Below are 12,981 nucleotides of genomic sequence, written 5' to 3' on the forward strand. Positions count from 1 at the left end.
TGGGACAACTGTAATAGCATAATCAGTAAAAACACTTACAAAATTTAAAAAGAGTAAAAAAAAGAAATAAACTTTATTATGTTAAAATCCTGAGACTTAGGGTTCATTTTACTACAGCAATCAGCCTACTCTGCTGTTATAAAGGGATTACAAAATTTCTCCCAATTATTTTCCTTCCATGCAATGTGATTTAGTAACTAACTTTTCCCTTCTAGTGTTAGGAATCTATTTTCTACCCCTTGAATCTAGGATTGACTGTGTGACTTGCTTTGGCAAATGAAACATAGGAGAAATGACAATGTGCCATTTCCAAGCCTCGACCTCAAGAAGCATTGCATGTATTGTATGGATATTAAGAAATGGTTTGTGATTATTCTGTTAAACCCTGCCAGTGAAAAGATGTTTCTCAAATCTTTAGTTCTCTTTAAAAATTTAAACAACTTCTCCCAACAAAATGTATTTAGTCAAGATTTGTTTTGTAAATAATTCTTTCAATAGTCTTTTAAAAAGAAAAACCCAGCTTTAACCCCTATACCTTGCAAATATCTAATAATTCCTTTGAATAAATGCTGATGATGTTTTAGAACCAAGATTGAAGATTATCTCTGTGTGTTCAAAGATAAAGAGGGAATTTTATGGTTTTGATACCTTATATTTCATGCACAGTCTGAAGACACTAACTGGAAATCACAAAAGCTCTTGAACAGTGTCTGGTGTTTTTCTCTACAAAAATAACTGTTATGCCTAATAGCAACATATTTTTATTCTTTGTGGAATTAACTAAGATATAATTATAAACAACATCTTCCCATATGTTCACACCTGAAAAAAAACTGAAGCAGCTTTTCTTAAATGTTACATGTTTGGTTTAACATAGTTTCAATATTAGCTCACAACACTACGAAGCATGACATCATTGCATTAATTATTTGAATTACATTCAGTTTTTCCACTTGTTTGCGAGGTCTCCTTGAGAAGTTTATTTTTGGCTGAGAGTTTTTTCAGTGATTCCACTCAAGGAAGTACCTACTTGTTTTAAGTAACACTTCTTGTCAACAGCAGTGCTTCTTAAACTTTAACATGCATTCATATTCCCAGGAGATCTTGTTAGAATGCAGATTCCAGTGCAGTCAGTCTGGGGTCAGGACTGATATTTTGCATTTCTAACGTGCTCCTAAGTGATGTTGATGATGTTGGTCCACAGACCACACAGTAGTCTATGGTGGACTTTTATTATGCTGGATTTCCCAACACTTAAAATTTTACTCAGATGGAACACGATACAGCACATGAAGATCATGCCAGATAATAGATGGTAGTTTGTATAATGCCTATAATTCACCCTGTAATCACCTGCCTAAACTCATCACCTAGCTGGTCATTTACTGAATGAAATCAAGACACCAATTTGACACAGCAAGTTGACACAGGAAGCAGCAGTTCTGGGACATCTCCAGGTTCTAAATTACTTTCACATTCTAAAGAGGCTGGAATCCCCCAGTTCCTTCTGCAGTTCTGTTTCCTTTTTTGGCCTATTCCTATAACCAACCTACCATCTTTTTTTTGCATATTTTATTTATTTTTAGAGAGTTGGTAAGAAAGGAAGAAAGAGAGGGAGAAAAATGTCAATGTGTGGCTGTTTCTCACATGGCCCCCACTGGGGACTCAGCCTGCAACCCAGGAATGTACCCTAACCAGGAATCAAACTTGCAGTCCTTCGGTTTACAGCCTGCACTCAACCCACTGAGCTATACCAGCCAGGGCACCAACCTACCATCTTGAATCTATTCCAACCAAGGCTAAATAACACAGGTGATATTTATGGACCCAAACATTCATGGTAACATATATGTAAGTTGGGTATTTTTTGGTTCAGTTGTTCTGTCTACCTTTTCCACTTGATAGCAATCCCAATATAGTGGATTGGGAATTTGATTAGGCAATGCACAGAACCAATTCAGCAGAAGGGTATTTTTAAGAAACTATAGCCTCTGAGATTTGGCTTAAGCCCTTTAAAACGTGAGCATCTTAAGATCATGATCACTTTGGATCAAGTGGGTCCTTCAGCCATTAGCCTACCATCTCAAAAGCCTTATTCCTTACAGCTTATGACAAAAAAGTGTGAATCACATATTAATAGAAAGATGCATCCATTGGACAATTGAAAACTAGGCCTGCCTCCAATTCTACCCCATAATTAGGTGAGGGAGCTTGCACAAGACATGTTAGTTCCTTAACCTCATTGCTTTTAATTATAAAAATAAGTTTTTAGTTCTAATTTCTTCCAGCTCAGACATCCCTTGACCTGAAATGCCTCTGGACCAGAGGCTACTCACAGCAAGTGACCCACAGCACAAGTAGTGCTGCCACCACACCCACTTACTTCAGCACAAGGATCCTTGGCACTGCATTTCAGGCGGGAAGGCCCCCAGCGTATCGTATGCCAGCTCCTTCATTTAGCACTAGGAAATCAAGGTCCTGGGAGGCAAGATAACTCCTCCAAGGTCCCATGGCTAGTTAAGGACAGAGCCAAAACTAGAACACAAGTCTCCTAACTCTCAGTCCTAACTCATGGTCTACATGGGAACCTGTGAACTCAGGAAGCTAGGCTTTGAGAAGTCACATTAGGATTAAAAGTTATCCCTCCATGCTGGCTACCGTGAAACATTTACAGGAAACATCTACACACCAGCAGTCTACCGAAAGCAACACAAACTCAATCTTTTCCACATTTTTCTACAGTACTAGAACATAGGAAGGGTTTTGTAAACATTTATTGAATGAGAGAACAAGTGATTCCTTTGCATTTTTCCCTCTTTCAGAGATAGATCTGTAGGTTTTTAGAGTCTCAGCATGTGTAGCAGAGGCTTTTTTGATGCTCTTCCCAAGTTTCTCAGCATTTATCTTTGTCCTCACAGGCTGCTCACTGCAAACTGAGATGTTCCTCCCCAGGGCTTCTTTTTTGGCCACAAGATCATGATCAACCTGAGTGCAATCAGCCCAGAGGTGCTGGGAATTATTCCTACAGTACCCTCTAATCCCTTGAAGATTCAGAGTTGGTAGATCAACACTCAGTCTTCCTCACCCCTAGGGCAGGACAACCCCTAGGCATGTCCCACAATGTTCCAGATGACTCCTCGAAATTGGGCTCATGCTGCCCACAGTAGTAACTGGCTTGACAATACCCCCTTTATATCTTCCAGCCTATCCCTTCCTCCCTTCCCTACTCCCCTAACAGCATTTTCTGGAATTATTTCCCAAATAAACAATTTGCAGTGAAATCCTCGTGTGAAGATTTGCTTTTGGGGAATTCAAACCAAGGCACAAGGGTGCCAACTTGTAAAAAAATAGAGCTTTTAAAGGGTCATTGAAATTCTTTTTGATATGACAACTGAATTTTTATCTGACTCTGTTGTTATTTAGGTTGGGTTTCCCCCAAAGGTCCTGAGAAAAGGAATTGAGTGAGGGTTATTTATTTAAAAAAAGTCCCAGGAAATAAAAGGGAGAAAGTGGAGCAGGGAGACAAGGAAGGGAAAGAAAAATCAATATGAAGTGTATCCATGAGTCGGTTGCAGTGGGAGACTGTGAGCACCGTCCCACTGAGGGCCCCCTGAAAGGCTCTATGAAACACACCTCAGAATTGTGCACAGAGGAGCAAGCAGTGGGATGCTGATTCACTAACACCCCTCCTGGAGCAGTAGCTCCTTAGTTTCCCAGCATGCCTTCCAAACACAGCTGGGAGGCATGAAATACCCTCAGACAGAGACACTAGAAGCTCTTAGTGTTTAGTGAAACTGCCTGCAAGGGACTCCCAGAAAACCAACAGTGTCTGCAGGACATCAAAATGCTGCTCTGCTCAACAGATGATCACCCTGCCATCCTCGGAGACAACTTTGAGCCTCCTTAGCTCAAAACTGGCCTTGTTTCGGCTTCCTTGAAGGGCACCCCTGAAACTCCATCAGTACCCAATGTAAAACTTCTAGATAAAATGAAATTCATGTGGGATGAGAAATGGAACCAGAAAGGAAAAAATGAGCCAGAAATCTCTTCCCCCAGTCATACCACAAGCCGAACTAAAAGTGCTGTGGCCGTGTCAGTTCCATGCCTGCCCTGTCTTCAACACCCTCTCCTGGAGGCCGGGCGGCTGTCAGGCTCACAGGACCGCACAGGCCTTTTCTTTGATGCCTCTCTGTTCAGTGTCACCCAGACAGCCTGATCAAGGGGCCCCGAGGTCAAGGCACTATCAAGAGTAAGGTTTCTTAAGTGCCATGTGTGAGACACCATCTGACACTGTTTATAGATCGATTTAGCCCCTTATTGACCATGGGACAGAAGTTAAAAGCATTGCTTTTGGAACGCAAATGTGTTAACTTCTGAAGTGATGTTTGAATTAGGGTTAAGAAGGGCCCAAAGTTTTGATCTGCTGATTGGAGAAGGGGGAAAAAAAGAAAAGAAATGGACTAAAAAAGTTTTTTTTTTCAGTAAAGAAATCAGATTATTTTAAAATAAAAGCAAGCTTATAATGAATCTATCAACTCTGGAGTTGACTTAAGATGGCTACAGAAGTGTCTGAATTCTGCAGCTGCCAAATGCAGATGATCTATTTATATGCAACTACTGGTTCTTAAAGTTGTTCACAGAAAGAAGATCAGGGCCAGAAAAGGGAGCATCCATTGGATTCAGACCCAAAGCAATCACATAAAAGTCAAGTAGAGAAACATCCCATGCTTAAATGTTGCCCATTAGTGATGGAATAATTGCACAATAAAAAGACACAGACACTCCACAACTCACGTCAGAATTCAGCATTTATTTCCCAAAATGTCTTTGGATTCATAATGCAAAAGATCTAGCAAATAAATTTCCCATATTTTAGTTAAGCCACATGATAAAATGCCTGTGATCTATGTGTTACATAGTGAGGTTAACAATTTTTGGCTAATGTGTTTCTTATCTACTTATGTGGCATAATAGGAAGCAGTGGCAATTAAGATAATTAGATATGAATAGGAAACAGCTTTTCTGATTAGAACCAAAGACCGGGCATGCTGGATATTCAACAGAAGAAAATCAATGTGTGTGGTTTGTTAGGAGCTGGCACAACCACACTTCTGCCACACAGCAATGATTATTACATTAATGATGACCACGAGGCATGACAAGGTTCTGGAGTCCCCTTTGTACCATTCAGAAAAGAGCAGATAATGTTCAATAGTGCTTGAAAAGTTTTATAAACTTATCTTGTTCTAATTCTTTTAAAATTAACAAAGTGAATTAAACATGGGTTAACTCTCTATTAAGCTATATATTTAATGAACCAAAGGCTCGCTGGAGAAGAGTTCACTGTAAATATTATCAGCTCAGTAACAAGGAGACCAAAATCCTAACAAAATTACTGAAATATCTGTAAGTGCAGTATCCAGAAGGAAATAGTACTGTGTTGATACAAAATAGAAAGTATTTGTAGGCAGCTTAAAGGACATTTCAAAACCATTTTGGATTCTACTCAGAATATTAAGAAGCAATAAAGATCTAAGTCTTTTAATTGCCTCTAAGTTAAATGTAATATGGGCACAGATATTTCACAGGATCAAGATGTTTGCTAAAGATGGCTTTGTACAGCCTCTGTGCCTTGTATAAATCATGTCACATAAAACTTTTAGTTTTTGTTGAGCTCTGAAAATACAAATTAAAACTCTCAGCATTTATGTAATTGTTTGATTAACATCTGTTGGACATCAACTCCAGTGTCCTACCAAGAAATCTATCTGGAGAACTTTACCCAGAAGGCAGGGACACTATCCAAATGATCAGGTAAGGAGTATTCCCATACGGTCTAAGCATGTTTAAGGGTGACTGCACATATGTACATGGAGGGTCAGGGATGAGGTAGCATATATACGTATCATGATAGAAGGGGCTAGAACTGATTATCTTTCAGGCCCTAGAACAATACCTGTGGTTCAATAGAATGAAACTTACAATGTTAACTGATGGTTATCAGGTCTGTATTCTCTGACAGCCATTAAAAAAAACATTCATTCTTTCCCTGTTTAGTCAAGAATTATTTATTGAGCATTTATTAACTGCCAGGAAATATTTTAGTCTAACACTTTCACCACTTGGCCACCACAGCCCCTCTTCCAGGAACTATTTTAAATCCTAGGACTAAGTTAGAGAACAAAGACAAAGTTTCTGCTACTTGGTGTTACAGTTACAATAAATGTAAGTATAAAAAAATAGAAACAAGTAGATTTTCTGATCCATATTTTTCCATTGTAACTTTATGACATAAAATACTTGTTATTGAATAAAATGCTTATATGGCAATCCATTTTAACTAGGCTGAACTCCATTCCTGGGAAAATAGAAGGAAGTGAATTGTGTCACGTATAGTGAGAAAAATTACTCATATGAGTAAAGCTTTGGCAACTCTTCTCTAGTGCCATGTGGCACATTTACACAATGGAATACTATGCAGCTATAAAAAAGAAAACATTACCTTTTGTTACAGCATGAATGGACCTGGAGATTTTTATGCTAAGCAAAATCAGCCAGTTAGAAAAAGACAAATACCATATGATCTCACTTATATGAGGAATCTAATAAAATAAACTAACGAACAAAATGGGCCAGAGGCCTGGACACATGGAACAAAGTGACAGATCTCAGAGGGGAGAGGGTTGGGAAGGACTAGAAGAGATAAGCCAAAAAAACATGTTTGTATATATGCATAGCCCATGGACACAGACAACAATGTAGTGAAGGATGAGGGAGGAGGCTGGGTGGAGAGGAACAAATGGGAGGAATGGGGGGTATCAACAATAAAAAAGAGAGACAGAGAGACTGAATTAAAACAAAGCAGCTGAACCAGCATGGAGAGAAGAAAAACTGGTTGGGACTGAGCTCCCACCCATACATTGCCATGATTCCAAAGGCTGCATAACTAGTTCTTCTGCTTTAGGTGCGTGTGGGAAACCTGGTAAATATCAGCAATGACACCCCAACCTAGGTGACAGTGGCATCTATAGCTAGATGTTACTAACAGAAAAAACCAACAGCTCCCAGCTCAAGCTCCTCCGCTGCCTCAAGCTTTTTACTCTGGTCACCTAGCTCTCCCCGCTTCAGGGTGTTATGAAGAACTGCAGAGAAAGTCCATTTCATAGTCAGAACATAGTCCATTTCATTATCTCTCAATATTTAGCTCCTATGTCTGTAATCAAGCTAAAGTACCAAATCCTGTCTAAAAACTATATTCAGGGATCATCAAAAATAGGTTTATGGTTGTGAGTACACAAAAGAGCTTATTCTTGTATTATTATTTATTAATTACTATATTTTCCATCTGAACAACTGTAAATCACTCTTGCACACCCCATTTGTATTTTATGCCAAATTTCCTCCATGGAAGCCACAACTGACTTAGACTCACAAGAAAGCTGGCATTTGACAAATAAAAAAATTTCGGAAAAAATTCTGAATTACCAGTTTTCTGGCATCAAATGATGCAAATATAGAATTTTTTTATTTGACCTACTTTGGTGTTGGCTACTAATAATATTAATTCACTTTTTATTTGCTTAACTAGTCACTTGTAAGGCAGCTGTTAGTAATCCAGAGGGCCTACCTTCCCCAGAAGAGATCCAAAGAATGTGGCCAGAACTATCATAAATTTGGAAACATGCAATCATGGTAAAGAGTAAAGAAGGAGAATGGAAAACTTACAATGTTTTACTCTTTAAAGAAGAATGAGAAATGTCCATAGAGTGATTGGTTATCTGCCCATGAGTGGGACATCAGTGGGATGGCTGGAAAGTTGTTAAGGAAGGAAGATATTCAAAATATGCATTTACACAGCATAATTTTATATAAACAAAAAGCTACAAGCCCTTTAACTTGACAAGAAAAAAATAGAGGCCCCCAGACTCCAGTTCTCTCAGTCACACATCACTCTCCCCATCTGTCTACAAATATCAGCGCAAGTGAGGCTTCCTGATTCATTGCTCATGCATGCTACCACACACCTGTCATAATCCAACTCTCGGTTTATGAATAAGACACAGAACCTTTTACAAGCACAAGGCAAGAAACTTTACTGATGGGAATGTTGAATTACTTTCCCTTGTTCACTTCCGGCCATAGGGTGCCTCCATAAACAAGACTGACTTGGCACACATGCATATTTCCAATCAACACCTGTCTTGAAACATTCACAGGGTCTCTTGTCAACAGCCCAACATGCAGAGTATCAGGTTTCCACTCACCTTTTTTGTCATCTAATAATTAACCAGAAAGGCGATCCATCAGGACTCCTACCATTGCGTAGTCAAGGAAGCACCAAGTGCAGGTAGCTCTTTAACCTTGCTCTTAAAGGCCATTATGAATACTACTGTTACACCCTCCAAAACATCTCTGGGCCAATGATGGTTCTACTGCAAAACAAAAAAACATTTGTCTTTCCTCCTTCTACTTTTGAACTATAATAGAAGATAGGTTTTCCTGGTGTTATGGCTATTGCCAAAAAATAATGATGATCCTTATGTAATGTAATAACACCTTGTATTATATAACATCTCTGCCTTCCAAAAGCTCAAAGCACTTTCATAAAGCACTGACTCTATCACTTTCACCCTCACTGAGGTAAGTAGAGGCATATGTACAATCCTCATGCACAGGCCAGGAAAATGGAGACACTCATATCCTCTGAGTGTCTGATTTTCTGAGGTTGCACAACCTGGTTAATGATGAGGCTGGAACTCTCTGCATTCATTTGCTGAGCTGCTTTCTCTTCTCCTAAGACTCCAAAACATGTAAATAATCTGACACTTCTCTGAAATGAAGAATGATAATGGTTACTTAAGGCAGAAAAAATATTTCACCCTCTTGCCATCTCATAACCAGGCATATTGTTTAAGGGCCTTAAAAATTTGTCCAGATGCTTTATCTTTAGATCAGTAACAATTATAACTAGGAGGCTGACCATCAATAGATATGTAAAACAGAAAACAGTTTCACTGGAGATCTTAGTTTCACTAATAGGAGACTAACATATCTAATACCAATTAGAATTCAGGCACTGCATCAGGCACTGTATGCATGATTTCTCATTTAATTCTACATCAACCTGTAAGGGAGGTGGTAGCATTCCCACTTTACATAGGAAGTAAGTAATACTAGGGAGGTTGAATTACTTTTACAAGAACTCTAGCTAGTAAGTGGCAAACCCTAGGTGGTCTCACAAAGGAGATGATATGCTGTACCTAGAAGTCCTTAAAAATAACCTGCCTTCAATTGTGAGTAAGGCAGAACAGTGGGTCCTAGATAAATGACCTTGAGTGCCATATGTTGAAGCATTAAGAAATTGCTGGTATTCACCTGCTCTCCACCTACAAAAATGGGTATTTCATATATTCAACCTATTACTGGGAGTAGTGGCTGAGATTTACTTTGGGGGGAAAATCTCAAAAGTATTAATACTGAGGTTAAACAAAGTCAGGCGATGTCTTTGAAAGCACAACCCAGGGCTTTAGATGAAAGAAGCCGGCTGGATGGAGAATTGTGATTCGAAAAATGCACTAGTTCATAATAAGCTTAGTGAGAAGGGTGTGTTCCTGCCGCTCGAGCAGAAATTTCCTTTCCCAAGCCCTTCTAGGATTTTGCTCTTCCCATTCATCCTTTCTGATCAAATTGATCCTTTAGGTAAACACAGGAGGGATTAGAGACCTTTAATTGGCTTTGAGGAAGAAATGGTAATCTGAGATGCCCCAGGCAGGAATTCCCTTGGGTCTTGTGGGAGAGAAGCAGGGAGAGAGAGGAAAGGAAATATCTGCAGCTTGACAAGCTGTTCCCAGCCAAAGAGGAGAATATTCAAGAATAGGCAAGGTTGTTAAACCATTCACCCAAATTAGGCCTTGAACTGTGAGCATGACATCTTGGATTTCTTTTTCATTTCAGCTCTTCCTGTGTGAAGCAGGGTAGTTCAATGGCATCTCAGAGTCTAGACAAGTGTTTTTCATACTTTAGCACGCATCAGTAGTACCTAGAGTCTTGAGGTGTTGGTGCAGGAGGGGCCACACGCAGCCCAGAAATCTTAATTGGTTAGATCTGCAGAGGATCCTAATAAGTTGGTAATGATTCAAGAAGCACACTTTAGAAACCACTAGCCTACTTCCAGTTATGTACAATTGCATTGCATCTGCCTGCCATACAGTGCTATTACTTGAGCCATTTCTGCACATATGGAAGCCACACATGATCCAAGGAGGATAAACCAAAGAGATAATGCTCCCAAAGGGCTTGTGACAATATGGGATCAACTTTGGTGCAAACCAGCTTGCAACACAGCTGACTCTGTAAGATTCATATTAATAATAATAGCTAACAGTTATTGACTAGTTTCTTATGTGCCATGCAGTATATTGTCTCTACCCATATTATTTTGAGATAAGTGTACTGTTATTTATCCCTGTTTTATAAATGCAGACTCTGAGCCTCATTGGGCTAAGTCCATAGTCATTCGGAGAATGAAGAAACTAGATGTAGATTCCATCTAGCTTAGACTCTCTGATTTAACTGTTGTACATTGTACTTCCTGAACTCTAGAAACACTAGATTAGGAAAATAGAGGTCCACCTTCAGTGTTCTTTAATAAAGGAATAAATATAGGTGAATGAAAGTCCATAGCTCTTTCTTCATTCTACTTTCTTATTTCTACTCTGGATAACGCAAACATTCTCCTCCAGCCTTTTTCTCCTCAACTTTTACCATGCGAATACATGGGAAAATGTTTTGTGTATTGAAGTACAGGAGATTGAAAAAAGGGTCCCAGCTACCAGAGGTGGTGTCTTAAATTTATGTATCTTCCCTGTTGAAACAAATACCTGGCTCTTTGTGGGAACATTACCTGGTGTTTGGGGACTCTGGCCTGGAAATATTATGATTTGAGGCACCCAAGGAAGTTGATTACAAGCGGTGAGACATCTTAAAAAGAGAAGCTTCTTAACTTTATGGCACTAAATTCTTGCATTGTCCATCCCATCTGTTTGATGTAGTGGGGCAGGAGGTAGGAGAATGGAGCTGGAAAGATACCAGGCTCCTATCTGAATGGAAAATTGCTTTCATTGTTATTGCTTGGCTTTGATTTGCTACTTAACTAGTCTCATAGCTTGCTTTTTCACCATGAAGTTCCTACTTTATAGCTTAATCTCAGACTTGGTTTCCAGAGGTCACTGCCTGGGACTATAAGCTTCTGGGGTGAGAGTTGATGTAACCTCCCATCTTGATGAGACATACTGAGCTTTTCCCAGAAGCTGGGTATCTGGCATACAAAGTTCAGATACAACCTCTGGACCATACCAGTGACTAGGGACAGATCTTCAGGGACACTTGCCACACAATAACAAATAGAGTCACTAGCTCCATAAGGAAGAGTGATGTTGTATTGTACTTCTGTTCTAATTCACCCCTTTGCTTTACTAAACTGAAATACACAGATGTATGGCCACATCTCTGCTTTTAGTGAAATATATCCTACTTTCCCTAGCATTGCATTTGGCCAAAATGATCACCCTTCTTACTGACCATTTTCAAACCTGTTCAAGTATTTCCACATTAAAACTGCATATACCCTTTGACTAAGCAATAATACTTCTAGATAGTTATTCTACAGATATATTTGCACATATGCAGACTGAGGTATAACAGAATTGACTGTAATAGTAAAATATTGGAAACAATCTAATCTATTGATTCATTAGTAAGAAACAAGCTAAATAAATTACATGTAATCCATATAATGAAATAATATGCAATCATTAAGAAGAATTAGGTGACACATGCCAGGAATGAAGTGGCCACAGATGCCACCATGAGTGATCAGAAGCTAAACTGTGCCTTGGACTCAATGAGGTACCTACCTCCACAGCAAATTGAGAAAATCCTCAGTGACCTGATCAATTTGGTCCCCAGTCTTCCATTGACCAGTCACTGAAAATTGTCAAAGAGAAGGTAGTGGGAAAGGATAAACTTTTGTGTGACTACAACAGAGATGGGGACTCCTATAGGTCACCATGGAGTAACCAGTATGACCCTCCTTTGGTGGATGGGACCATATCTTCTGCTCAGCTGAGAAACCTGGAGGTGGAGGTCAACAGTGCCTTGATTGAGATCAAGACCCGCATTTTGAAGGTCGCAACACACCTGTCTACCTCTGGGATCTAGATCATAGCTTTGCTGGAAGGATCCTTGTAAAGAAGGCTGGAGAGGGACCAGAGATCAAAGGCTGCTGGGATTCATCCATGTGGTGGAAGTGCAGGAGAAATCCACTGGCCACATCACTCATTTCAAGCTGACCTCCACTATGATGCTGCAACTGTAAACCTGCAAATCTGGCTCTGGCACCATGAAGTTTGGAGGCAGCCTTACCAGACAGATCTAGAAGAATGAGACTATGAACCATGGCTCCCAACACATAGCCAATATCCAGCACCCTGCAGAGGACATGGGAAACAAAATCAGAAGTACATTGAATGAGACCTACTTTGGGAAACCAAAGTTCAAAATCGATGGGCTAAGTTCTGTGCAGACTTTTGCAGACAAATCAAAATAAGAAACTCTTAAGAATGACCAGGTGGAGGCTTTGAAAAGAAAATAAAAATGTTAAACCTCTGCCTCAGGATAACCAGATGTGCCATGCACTTGTTAGATTACTTTCTTAGAAAACTTGTTTTCTGCTGCATTTCCTTGTCCCTTCTCTCCTTGGCAGGTCATGCAATTTTTGTCACTGACCTACACAGCACCTTCTGTCTCTGAGAATAAAGCTGCCACACGCCCTTCTTCACACCTTTCTTCATCTCTCCAAGGCCTGCTTCCTACCACTTTTTGCTATTAAAACTCAACATTTCCATAGAGACTGTGTTTTGCTTGTTCCAGCAAAGCACCAGTTGCTCCACCAACACCCAGTTATAGGCATAAAATACATAG

General features: G+C 39.6%; 1 pseudogene; it reads left to right on the forward strand.

Annotated features, from left to right (window-relative positions):
* The first annotated feature begins 11,866 nt into the window (after positions 1-11,866).
* Positions 11,867-12,618, forward strand: LOC119042680 (F-actin-capping protein subunit beta-like; annotated as a pseudogene).
* Positions 12,619-12,981: the final 363 nt, after the last annotated feature.

The sequence above is a fragment of the Artibeus jamaicensis genome, unplaced genomic scaffold (assembly GCF_021234435.1).
Source record: "Artibeus jamaicensis isolate MK-2021 breed Jamaican fruit bat unplaced genomic scaffold, CSHL_Jam_final contig_685, whole genome shotgun sequence".
NCBI classification, from domain to species: Eukaryota; Metazoa; Chordata; class Mammalia; order Chiroptera; family Phyllostomidae; genus Artibeus; species Artibeus jamaicensis.